Source organism: Lagopus leucura, unplaced genomic scaffold (genome assembly GCF_019238085.1).
Source record: "Lagopus leucura isolate 7727_CA_CO unplaced genomic scaffold, USGS_WTPT01 Super-Scaffold_100016, whole genome shotgun sequence".
NCBI classification, from domain to species: domain Eukaryota; kingdom Metazoa; phylum Chordata; class Aves; order Galliformes; family Phasianidae; genus Lagopus; species Lagopus leucura.
The window spans coordinates 2527727-2538545 of record NW_024962270.1 but is presented as its reverse complement, the minus strand read 5'-3'; positions in this window follow the sequence as shown (position 1 = coordinate 2538545).

The window sequence follows — 10819 nt, the reverse complement described above, 5'->3', positions numbered from 1 at the left end:
AGGGCTCTGTACATGCACTCACCCATTGCCTTCGTTCTGCCCCATGTCACATCCTGGTGGAGTGGGGCCACTCGCGTGTCACCAGGGATTGCCAGGCTCACCCCAGACCCAGGTTTCTGAAGGTCAGTTTCCCCACAGCCCGGGCAAGGAGGGATCACGCTGATTAGGTGCCGATTTTGGTAAGCTTCTTAGACCCAACCCCTGAAGCTTTTCTGGATTTGTGTGCCTGTAATTTCAATAAAGGAGCTTCTTCCATATGTGCACCTTCTCAGCATCTCCATTTGCCTTTATCTTTGATTCATCCTTAAAAACAACCACAAGAGGTGCAATTCACATTTCATCCCCAGTTTCTCAGAAGCGCCTTCCAAGGACAGAGGAGCACCCAACTCCTTTCCCAGAGACTGCATGTGCCTGCACTGATGGCATTCACACACCCACATGCATTGACTTGGCGATACATCCAATATTGCACCTAGGCCACCCCCTGGGCCCTGCCATTTGAGCATCCCTCAGCACATCCCTCTTATGTTAGCATGTTATCTTCTATTTTATATTCCTCACAAAGTTGCCAAGACCCTATCTGCATCCCTGCAAGTGTAGAACAGACAAACTCCTAGCCCAAACCTCCTCTCTTTCCCCACAGTGCCACATCTGGGTTGGTTTATATGCTTACCACCAGTCTGCATCACTGCCTGCATGAACCCTGAGCCCTTCCAGAGAAAGAAGAAAAGGATGCAGACTTCAACTGTGGCACAGACATCTCCGTATATAGCCCTGTGCTATTCTTATCCCCAGGCAGTTCTGCCCAGCGAAGCCAATGAGTGAGAGGCATAGGCAGAGCATGTCCCTTCATCCCATGCCCCAATTGGAGAGACTGAAAGAACAATTTTTGAGGCCAGTGCTACTTCCTATGCCTATAGCAGATGCCTGGTGATGCCAGCCCTGCTTGTTTCAGGAGCAGCGCAAGCATTCAATCCGTGCAACATCGCTCGTGAACCTCCACTCAGGCACTGCCTCTCCTTAAGGTGGGTCTGACTTGCCCCAAAAACATCACCCACCATTTTTATTAATTAGTTTTACTCTCCAGTCACATTGCAAGAGGCTCTTTTACCTCTCTATACCCAGGGGCATGGTCTCAGCCCAAGGGCCCCTCTCCATTGATGCAGTTTTTGACAGCAAACCAGAAAATACATTTACAGCTGCTCAACAGCATTCTAGTGCTGAAGCTGTAAATTCCCCCCACAGCCTGTAACTGAGTCTCCTGCGCATCCCCTCTGTGCTGCAGGGCTGCCCCAAAGCAAAGCTTTACCCGGAGCTGCTATGCTCTGGGCTCCCCATACCCCACACCAGTGGGATCAACAGCCAGGGCAGGCACAGATCTGCTGATGTAAGAAGGAAAATCGTTCCATAATGTACCACCCCAGACCTCCTCAAAAAGAGCTCCCAATGAGGCTTTGGCTATCCAGAGCTGTTGGATTGGATTACAGTCACCTGCAAGCAATACCCACTGCTTTTATCAATTATTTTTACTAGCCATTATTTCATCTAGACAGACCCATGAACATCACAGCCTGCCACCTTCAGCTCAGGTAGGAAAGTAACAGCTTCATGTTGCTCACACACAGCAGTGGATCTGAGTGTTTACACAGCAGCATCCAGCATAAATCATATAAACCTTTCATTTCTCAGTAAGCACCCTCTGCCAAAAAGAAAACGTTTGCACTCAGTTCTGTTTCTACCTACCCCAGCAGGCAGCTCTGGGTTTTTCTGGCTATCAGGCTATAAGAAGCCTTGCACAAGGACAGAGTGGGAGCATAGCCAGAGCTGGCCAACAGCTCAGCACCACAGCAGCATCAGGCCTCAGGGAGCCAGCAGTCCCACACTTGGAAGCAACTCCAGCACCCACTGGATGCAATCTCCATCCTGGTTGACCTTTGCATGGGGAGAAACGGAGCAAGACAAACCTTAGATCAGCATCAGTCCATGCAAAACGCTCTGCCTCTGAGGTTCCCAAGCACTGGTCCAGCCCCAAGGAAAGATGCTCTGAGTTTAGGACAAGGATGCCACTCCTACAGACAACCTTTCCAGCAGGGCACCTGTCTTCCTTCAAGCAGAGCTAAGAAGAACACGTGCTTTTTAAACACTGAGCATGGCACGTTGGGTCAGTTTTAGAAATGCTACAGTGCCAATATGCATTTTGAACGTGTTATTAAATAATCAAAGCTAAGCAATAAGGTCTCCTTGAGTCAAAAACACTTCCAAACATCAGTTTTGTCATGACAGCATCTTTCTGTAACGGTGCAGCAAAAGGCAGCCGGCGGGCATGGGGCCGAATACCTCACACACTTGAGAAAGTGCATTTACACACATAGCGTGCGGAGAGCCCAGGCTCCTGGAAAAGCCTGCTCCCGTCAGATCAGATCAGGCTTATAAACGGGCTGCTTTGGGGGAGGGGAGGGCAGGGAGGAGGCTAATGGCTGCTTTATTGCATTAGGCAGTATCTTCATTAAGGCAGAGAGGAGTAACCGAGGGGAATGTGCACGTAGCGTGACTTCTTTGCTAGAACCCCAACAAACAGCCAACTGGCAGCTCCTTGGCTCCTGGCCACCCAAATCCAAGGGACCATCTGGCAGCTGGTTCAGTTATCCCTCCCCGGTTAACAGATGAGCGCGAGATGGTGCGGGAACAGCATTTTGCAGAAGCAATTAGTTTAATCCTCAGCTAAACAGTTTAAATTCCAAGCTATTTGGAAAAGAAAAAAAAAAAAAAACCAACCCAAAACACAACAACAACATAAAACACACCAGCTCGCTTCCAATGTCAGCAAGAATAATCAACGAGCAGCCAGTTGTGGTGGTGTCACCGCAGACACGCGTCCACGGGGCTGGTGGCAGCTGCACCTGCGCTTTGCTGCTCCTTGCTCCATGTGCCAGACAGCAGAAAGCCACCAACCAGACTGATTCCAAGGCTGCGGCCAACATCCCACCACCACGTGGTGCCACAGCGCACCCAAAATCCGGCTGGGTGGAGGTGGTCTGCAAAACACAGAGCTGAACATCAGCTCCCAACCCTGGGAGAATCGTTTGCTCCAGGAAACGGGGCTGCTGGTGGGATCCTGCAGCAGGAAGGTGGAATCAACGGGGCTCCGCTAAGCACTTGGGGAGGCTTGAATGAGAGGAATCATAGAAAATGTTATTATTAATTACACTAACTGATTAATTGTTATTGAATTAGAATAATTTCGTTCTCTCAAGAGAAGAAAGATTTGTTTTCCACACTCTTCTTCTGCTCGCTTCCTTAAAAGAGTGACTTTCTAACTGGAGAAGACTGAATGAGGAGCTTAACCCAAATAAAATAAATTGCCAGTAATTTCTGGTATCCCCTATGCCATTATTGAACAATTTGCATTTGAATCAGGGCTTTTTCCATCACAATCCAGCTTCACCTGATCCTGCTCTATAATCACCATCCCCATTTATGAAATCTCAGCATGTTGCCACAGAAATTATGTCACAAATTCATCATTATGACTTCCCCAGCAGGAGCAATTGGAGCTGAAGATTGGCCGTAAAAGTTGCCTTTTTACCAGTCCTGCTTTAAAGATATTTTAATATTTTTAAGGTAAAGAAGTGAGATTAGCTACCATGGGGAATTAGGCGAACATGCCATAAATATCCTAAGGATATGAGATTACACTCGTGTGTCACAGGAACCATAAAATATGATCAAGAGACTTTATGGAGGATGATCTTTGAAATCAACTCCTAATCTCTGAGAGATTTACATAAAATAGGTTTTTAAAAAAAGTATATACAAAATTCAAAAGAGAACCAAGCTGATAACGGTGAAATTACACTTATTTCTATCAGAAAGGATGGAAGCCCATCCACCTACTTCCACCTGTTAGGCCCCTCCAAATGCCGAGGCTCACAGGTTTGGTAACATGATAATTAGCCAGCTACCATGGAACTTTTGAGGAACATCATTCATATTTAAATAATAATATTTCAGACCCTTCCCACTAGCTCCTCTTAATGCCATTTTGCAAAGACTGACACATGCTGTATTTCCCAACGAGAATCATCGAGGAACTTGGACGCTTGGGAAAACCTCAAAACAAAGAATATTTACACTGTTAGCAATGTACTTTGCCAGTAATTGTCTTATTATCCCCCTTAATTATTGAAAATAAGCCACATTGGAATAAAAACCTCTTTGTACGGCAGCTAGAGCTGAGAAAATCATCCAACAGAGAATTAAGTTCGCCTTACGGAGAGCAGAGCGCCCAGTTTGGGGAGCACACGCAGCCCTCAGGCTGCCCTGGCTTTGCGGATGCTCTGCCCATGCATCATTAGTGCTCTGTTAATCACCCTTCCATTGCTGCTGTACCACCCCACATCCACAGGGTGGGCACTGCTGTCACCCCAGCTGCCATCCTGCTCCAGCTTTGCTAGGATAACATTCCTGCTCTACCTTCTGCATTCTTGTAGAGACAGATGGAAGGACCCAAGTATCCCTTGGCAATTAGCGAGACAGAGAAGTAGAAACATTTCCTTTTTTTTTTTTAAAAAAAAAAATCCTGTTTCAACCCTCTGAGTCCAGCAGGCCCAACATCACCATGATGCTTGGCAACTCATCCCATCAGCTCTTGGAAAACATGTCCCATCCTTCAATGTTCCACCAGTGCCTCGAGGAGCAGCTAACAGCACAGCCAGCATCCGGGATGCCATGCACAACAGAGGAGCAAGGCTTTGGAGTAGGAAAGAAGGAGCAAAGGAAGCAATCCAAGTTTCCTCCCAGCCATCTCAGGCTCTTTTCAAGGGCTGGTCTCACCTTGTCCAGGTGGCCACAGAGCCAGAGCCCACCAGGCCCTTCTGGTTGGCTGGACAGGTGACTGCTCTCATAGCAGAGATGGAAGCCACCTCTCCAGCCCCTTTCCACTCAGTCTGTTAACTCAAACCACTGCCAGTTCTCATTTGAGCTAACACAAACTGTGGTAGCTGGAAAATTACCCTGCTGTAAATCATGGCCGCTTGGTTGTCAGCCATCCATCTGCCAGTTGGATGCACAGGTTCCTCCCCTTATCCCCAGCAGCTTTCCACCTTTTCTAAATTACGAAGCAAGGAAGCCAGCTGGCAGGTATGTCCTGTATTTAGTAACAAGAAATCTTTCTGTGATGTTAAGTAGTCTGGCAGGTTAATTAGTTCTTTGATAGTTCCTGGTGCGCACTGTTTGACAGGTGCGGGAGGCACCAGCCATTTTTAACCAGCTAGAAAGTGCAAAACACTGCCAAAAAGGTGCAAAACAGGGCAGAGTGGGGGGGTTTAATTCAAGAGATCTGCATGACATACCACCAGTAACCATCAGCATGTAGATCCCCCCAGCTACAAACGGGTTATTTAGCACTGTTATGTTTGTAACACGGCAACCCTTCCACTTCTGAGCCGCCACAAACAACAATTAATTAGCAGCAAACACTCTAAAGGCTATTTCATTCCTATTCCAGCAATTACACTCTTTCAGCCAAGAGGTCCGTGCCTGTGTGTTCCCTGCTCAGCCCCACGGAGCACAGCTCATTAAGGGAGAGCAGGAGGAACCTCTGGAGCCTGAAGGAAGTGAGAAATAAAGGGGCTAGGCTGTGTGGCTCGATCCCAAGGAGCAGCTAATGAGATCCCCACCATCAAGCTACTTCAGAGACAGTGAGGACATTGCTGAAACCCAGATACCAGATTACTTGCAAAGAGCACCCACACACACAGAGAGAAAGGGCGATTTGGCCAGAAGGCCATGGACCCACTACATGCCTCCACAGAACCTTCTGCCAGGACATTCTGGAGTAGAGCCTGAAGTGCAGGAGGTCAGGGCACCCTGCCTGCACCCCCAGCGCTGCAGAGCTCCATACACAGCTACCTCAGCCTGCTTATCCATAGAGTGGGAGCCCTGAATGTATTATAGATGCAACTGAACGTACCACAGACTGCAGGATGAGAGTGAGATGTGACCCACGCCCCTATAGCCCTCCTGGACAGAGAGAAGCTAGCACCAAATGCAACAGGAACACAACCCCACTGCCATCTCTGAGGGCAGGATCCTCTCACTGCTACAACCCAGGACCCTGCACTTGCTGCAGCAGTGACTGCAGCCTGGGGATACTGCCAGGACCATGGTGGCACTGCAGCCTGTCTGCTCAGAGACAGCCTCAGCACCTACCTCACCACACAGCCCACTCCTGCTCCACTATCTCCCATATCACGTCACAGCCCCTGGAGTCACTGATGTGATCACCCCCCCCCCCCTCTTCCCAAGCACCCCTTTCAGAAAGAAAAGATGAACTCACATCTTCTCCTGCTGCTTGGGAGCACAGGACCAGCAGAAGTGCCCAACACATACCAGCTCCTCTCCTCCTACAGCTGGGAGCACTCACATTGAGGCCCTATGGGCTTTGCTGCTTAACCACCCACAGCTGCACTAGTAGCACCAATTTGCTGCTTTTCCCTTTTTTGGTGCTGTTCACAGCCTATGCAGACCCATGATGGGCCATATCACCTGCTTTCGTTCTCCCTCAGCTTCTCTCACTCTTCCCTAGCGCTCCTTTCTGCAGCGCACAAAGGGTAACAGGCAGTTGTTTCAGCACAATTTCACTACTACAGCAGGCAGGAGGAACATCAGGACAACAGAAAGCCCACAAAGAAGAGGCAGGGCTTGTTGGGCTCAGGACAGCGGGGAGCAAAGCTTCTCAGGCAGAGGGAGAATTCAGCCAGCTCATTTCCTACACAGCCCTTTGCTTGGAAAAGTTGTAGTCTGCTTACATATGTCCCTTCTCTATTAATGGTAGCTCAAGAGGGAGATGCAAACTGTGGAGCCCAAATATTTTTTGGTGCCTCCTCGCATTTTGCAGTGCCTGTCAAGGAGCGGCACAGGAGCAAAACCGAAGCAGAAAATATGGGAGGCACATGTGCACACCTGATTAACCTGACTTTTTATGATAAACAAAGCAGCTCAAGGGCCCTGTTATCTCTGCCCTTGTAATAAATCTCCCTGTTTTACTGTTTTATAATGTCAAACATCTAAGAGGTTTTCCTTTAGTTGCAAATAGAACATAAATTACCTTGGGTAAACTCCTCCGAGGCTAATGTTATCTATAAAATCCTGGCCCTAATAACTTCATGGAATGTCTAATGGCTTCCCACTACTGTACGAGCAATGCTAATCAGTGCGTGCAGCCTGTAACTAAGAGGCATCTAGACTGGGAAGACAGTGCTGTGCTGCGAATACCATAACTGTAGCTATCAAAACAGACCGTGACCCCGACCTGAGGTTTTGGATATAGGCTTGCAGCATCTCAATAGAACATGAAAGACATCCGGCCTCCTTTTATCCCATCAAAGTCAAAGACGTCCCACCTGGGTGCAAAGGAGTCGTACTAAGAGCGATCCTCCATGTCTCTGGGAAAGTTGCAGGGCTGGCTGTAATCCCACTGAAAGCTCTATGTGATCGTTAAGCCCTTTCCTACCTGCTCTCTGCCACTTTTCCCACTTCTCAGATAGGAGGAGCTCTGCTGAAGGCAAAAGGGCAGCCCCAGATGCAGCAAAGTAAGGGAAAACTAAGTTGCAGCTGCTAGGGGAGAACACAGAGGCACAGTATCTAGTTTTCCAAGAGATTTTAACAGCAATGCATGAACGCCACGTGCAAATTGGCATCTGACTTGCACCCTCATTGTAAATCAGCACAGCCCTGTTCTGACGTTTACATTCTGAATCAGGAGCGAAGGTGAAGCTGCATATCTGTTCAGAACTATTCAAGCAAGTGGAATTAAATGTAAAACATCTGCAGTGAACATCCTTCTTTCTGCGAGGCTCTGTTATAACTTGTCAAATTTTACTTAAAATGTGACAAGATGTTCTACAGAGATTTGGATAGTTAGTACAAGAAGAGTCTTACAAGGGAGCTGCTTTCCTTCATCGTCTGAGTCCATTACTGGGAGCACTGCAAAAAAAGGTAAGTAGATGTCTGTACTTCTGCTTCAGAAAAACAAAACCTTAGCTTGACTTTTTATTTTTTTTGTTGTTCTTTTTAAATACAGGGCAGAAATGCCCAAGTACCTGCAACAGGAGAGAGAATGCTTTATTAAGTCCATCGTTTGAATTACAGTAGATGAGTTAATTGTTAGTTCCACATCACGGCTGTTATTCCCAAGTTAACACAAAGTGGGTTAAAGATCACACACCAGTTACTGGCAACCTCAGTACTTACAGCATCCAAGTCCCCATGCTGACCACTTCATCTTCAGGGCACGTGGCTGATTCAATACACAGTGAACGAGATCTTCATCCACACCACTTACAAACTCCCAAAGAGCACTGAGGCTTACTGGAAAATCAGAGTTACTGGAGCCCATTCTGCATCCAATAACATTTAAACCAAGCAGTTTGTCTACAGCTTTCTGGCTAGGGCTTACACCACCTTTAAACTGATACATGCTTTTAACAGTTTGTATTTAACTTGCAGCCTAGTGGCTTCCTCTAGGGAAAGTAGGAAGCCAAAAGGCAGCTTTCAGCTTTTCCTCAGCCAAAACTGATGCCAGAAAATTCTTACCAAAGGCTAACATCCAGATTCTCTCCAAACTGCCAATCTCAAACCTGGAGCCAGCAAAAACATTTAGATGTAGAGAACTTTGGTGATGAGAAGGGCAGTTGCCTCTTGGCAAGCAGAGTGCAGCCAGTGAATCTGGGAGATGCAGATGGGAAAACAACCACAGACAAACCATCTTAGAAACACACATCGGTCACTGTGGTTTCAGGTGCCACCTCACCTCTGGATTTTTCTAACAGCCACTGTTTGGATATTAGTCAGTCATATTAGCACCTGCCCCAGACCATCTCTGTAAAAATTCTCTTTAAATAGATGCATGCATACAGCTTACGACAGACTATTACAAAGGAATAATTGCCTTGGCAGTGAAAACATTAAAGAAAAAAGTGACCAAAACTAAAGCATTTTCCTGATTGTTTTAGATAGACATTAGAGTTGTGCAACACATTGTCTCCACCACAAAAGCTGCTCAATTATGCAATTTCAGATTTGCAAGAACGGAGCCAAAAACATTCTCTGATGATTGCACAAGAATGACTGACTTTACTTTTACAGCTGTGGCTCCAGACTACTTGCAAGCTTGAGAGACTTCCTTAACCCAGCCTTCCTGTTAGCTCGCTAATATTCACAACAGAGCACAGAAAGCTCTGTGAATGTAATTTTACAACTCAGTTTATTTTGCCTCCTGTGAAATACATATTTATTAATCTGGCAAAATTTCCTGCTGGGATTTTACGCCAATTGTAGCTCCAAGTTTTGTCATGAATTCATTTCCCTTTGAACTTGTAAAATTGCAAAGGAGCTTCAGCCAACAATTCTCATAAAAAAAATTTAAGTACCCAATAAAATAAAAAAACTTTAATAGAAAGGACCTTTCCAAACAAAGCAGTGCCAATTTCAGTACAAGCATGAAGCCTTTAGCAGAGGGAACAGTGCTTTTGGACCAGCAGGTAACTGCAAGTTGATCTCTCTAATGGCAGCTCCATAGTTTTCTGCCTCTGGGAGAAGCAGAAGAGAAGCAGAGATCTTAGTGGTACAAGGGAAAACATTTGGGAGGCCAAGTTGTGATCAAAGCCACACCTGAATCTCACTTGAAACTACCTCCATAGTTACCAGCTCCTCCTGGTACCCTAACTTTGAATTGCTTAGACCTTCTTATCAACTTGCCTTCCACAGAAGAAAATTTATTATACTGGGACAGTTTTATGAGCACAAATTCCTGACAGTACACAGAATGACATGTATTTGAGTTGTATATACCCCACAAGTTTTCATTTGGAACTTCTTCCCATTTCACTTTGGAATAAAATAACAAAAAAGTGTTCTACCAGCAGTCTTCCCAATATCTTGAAAGCAGCAGTTATTAGTACAGCCCTGTGTAGAACAGTGTAACAGCCACACCTGCTAACGCTCTAGCTGCTACAGCAGTAAGGTTTCCACTGTGGCTCCATGCTTTACCCAAGCTTCCTCTCAACTATACATTCCTATCTTGTTCTCCAAATCACTTTCTTCATTCCTATTCCACAGGCACTGTCCTGAAGATGGAGCGTGCACTCATTCCAGCTCAGCCAGGTGATCCATGCCACTTGTAAGAGAACTGGAAGGAATAACTACAAAAAGAGGTGAGAGTTGAAATTCCCATCCCAAAGTTATAGTATTTAATATCCTTTCAAAAATAACTGCAATTATCTGGTATTTGTATGAGAAGATATGGAGTCATTTTGGGTCTTGTTAAATTGCTGGCTTAGACTCTGAAAAGCAGCTTCCAGCAATGAATGTTTCCATATGCCAGTTAATAAGCTTTGAGTATTTCACCCATTAATCTGAGCGAACATCCCCTTATTCATCTCAAGCAGGGCCAGCAACGCAGCCATTTGAATTATGTCTGCAGTGACTCTGCTCAGAGTCTCTGAGACTCTGGAGAGTCTCTTTAGAGCCTTGACATTCTCAAGAGAAGAATGTCTGCAGTCTTATAACTCAAGAAGCTATTAGAATACTCCATATTGTGCAACCCAGCATTTAAACACAAGCTCTGCAGAGAGGAAAGATGAGGTTTCACCTTTAAGAGTTATCTATTCCCAACCTCACTGATTCAAGGCTAAAATTTTCGACAAGCTGCACTGTTTTCCCTAGGATGAAAAACAATAAGGTATGTGTTTCAGAGGGCTGAAAGAAGGAAAAGGGTTTGCTCTGAACAATGCTTTGCAAAGCAAAAGTGTTCAGGAGG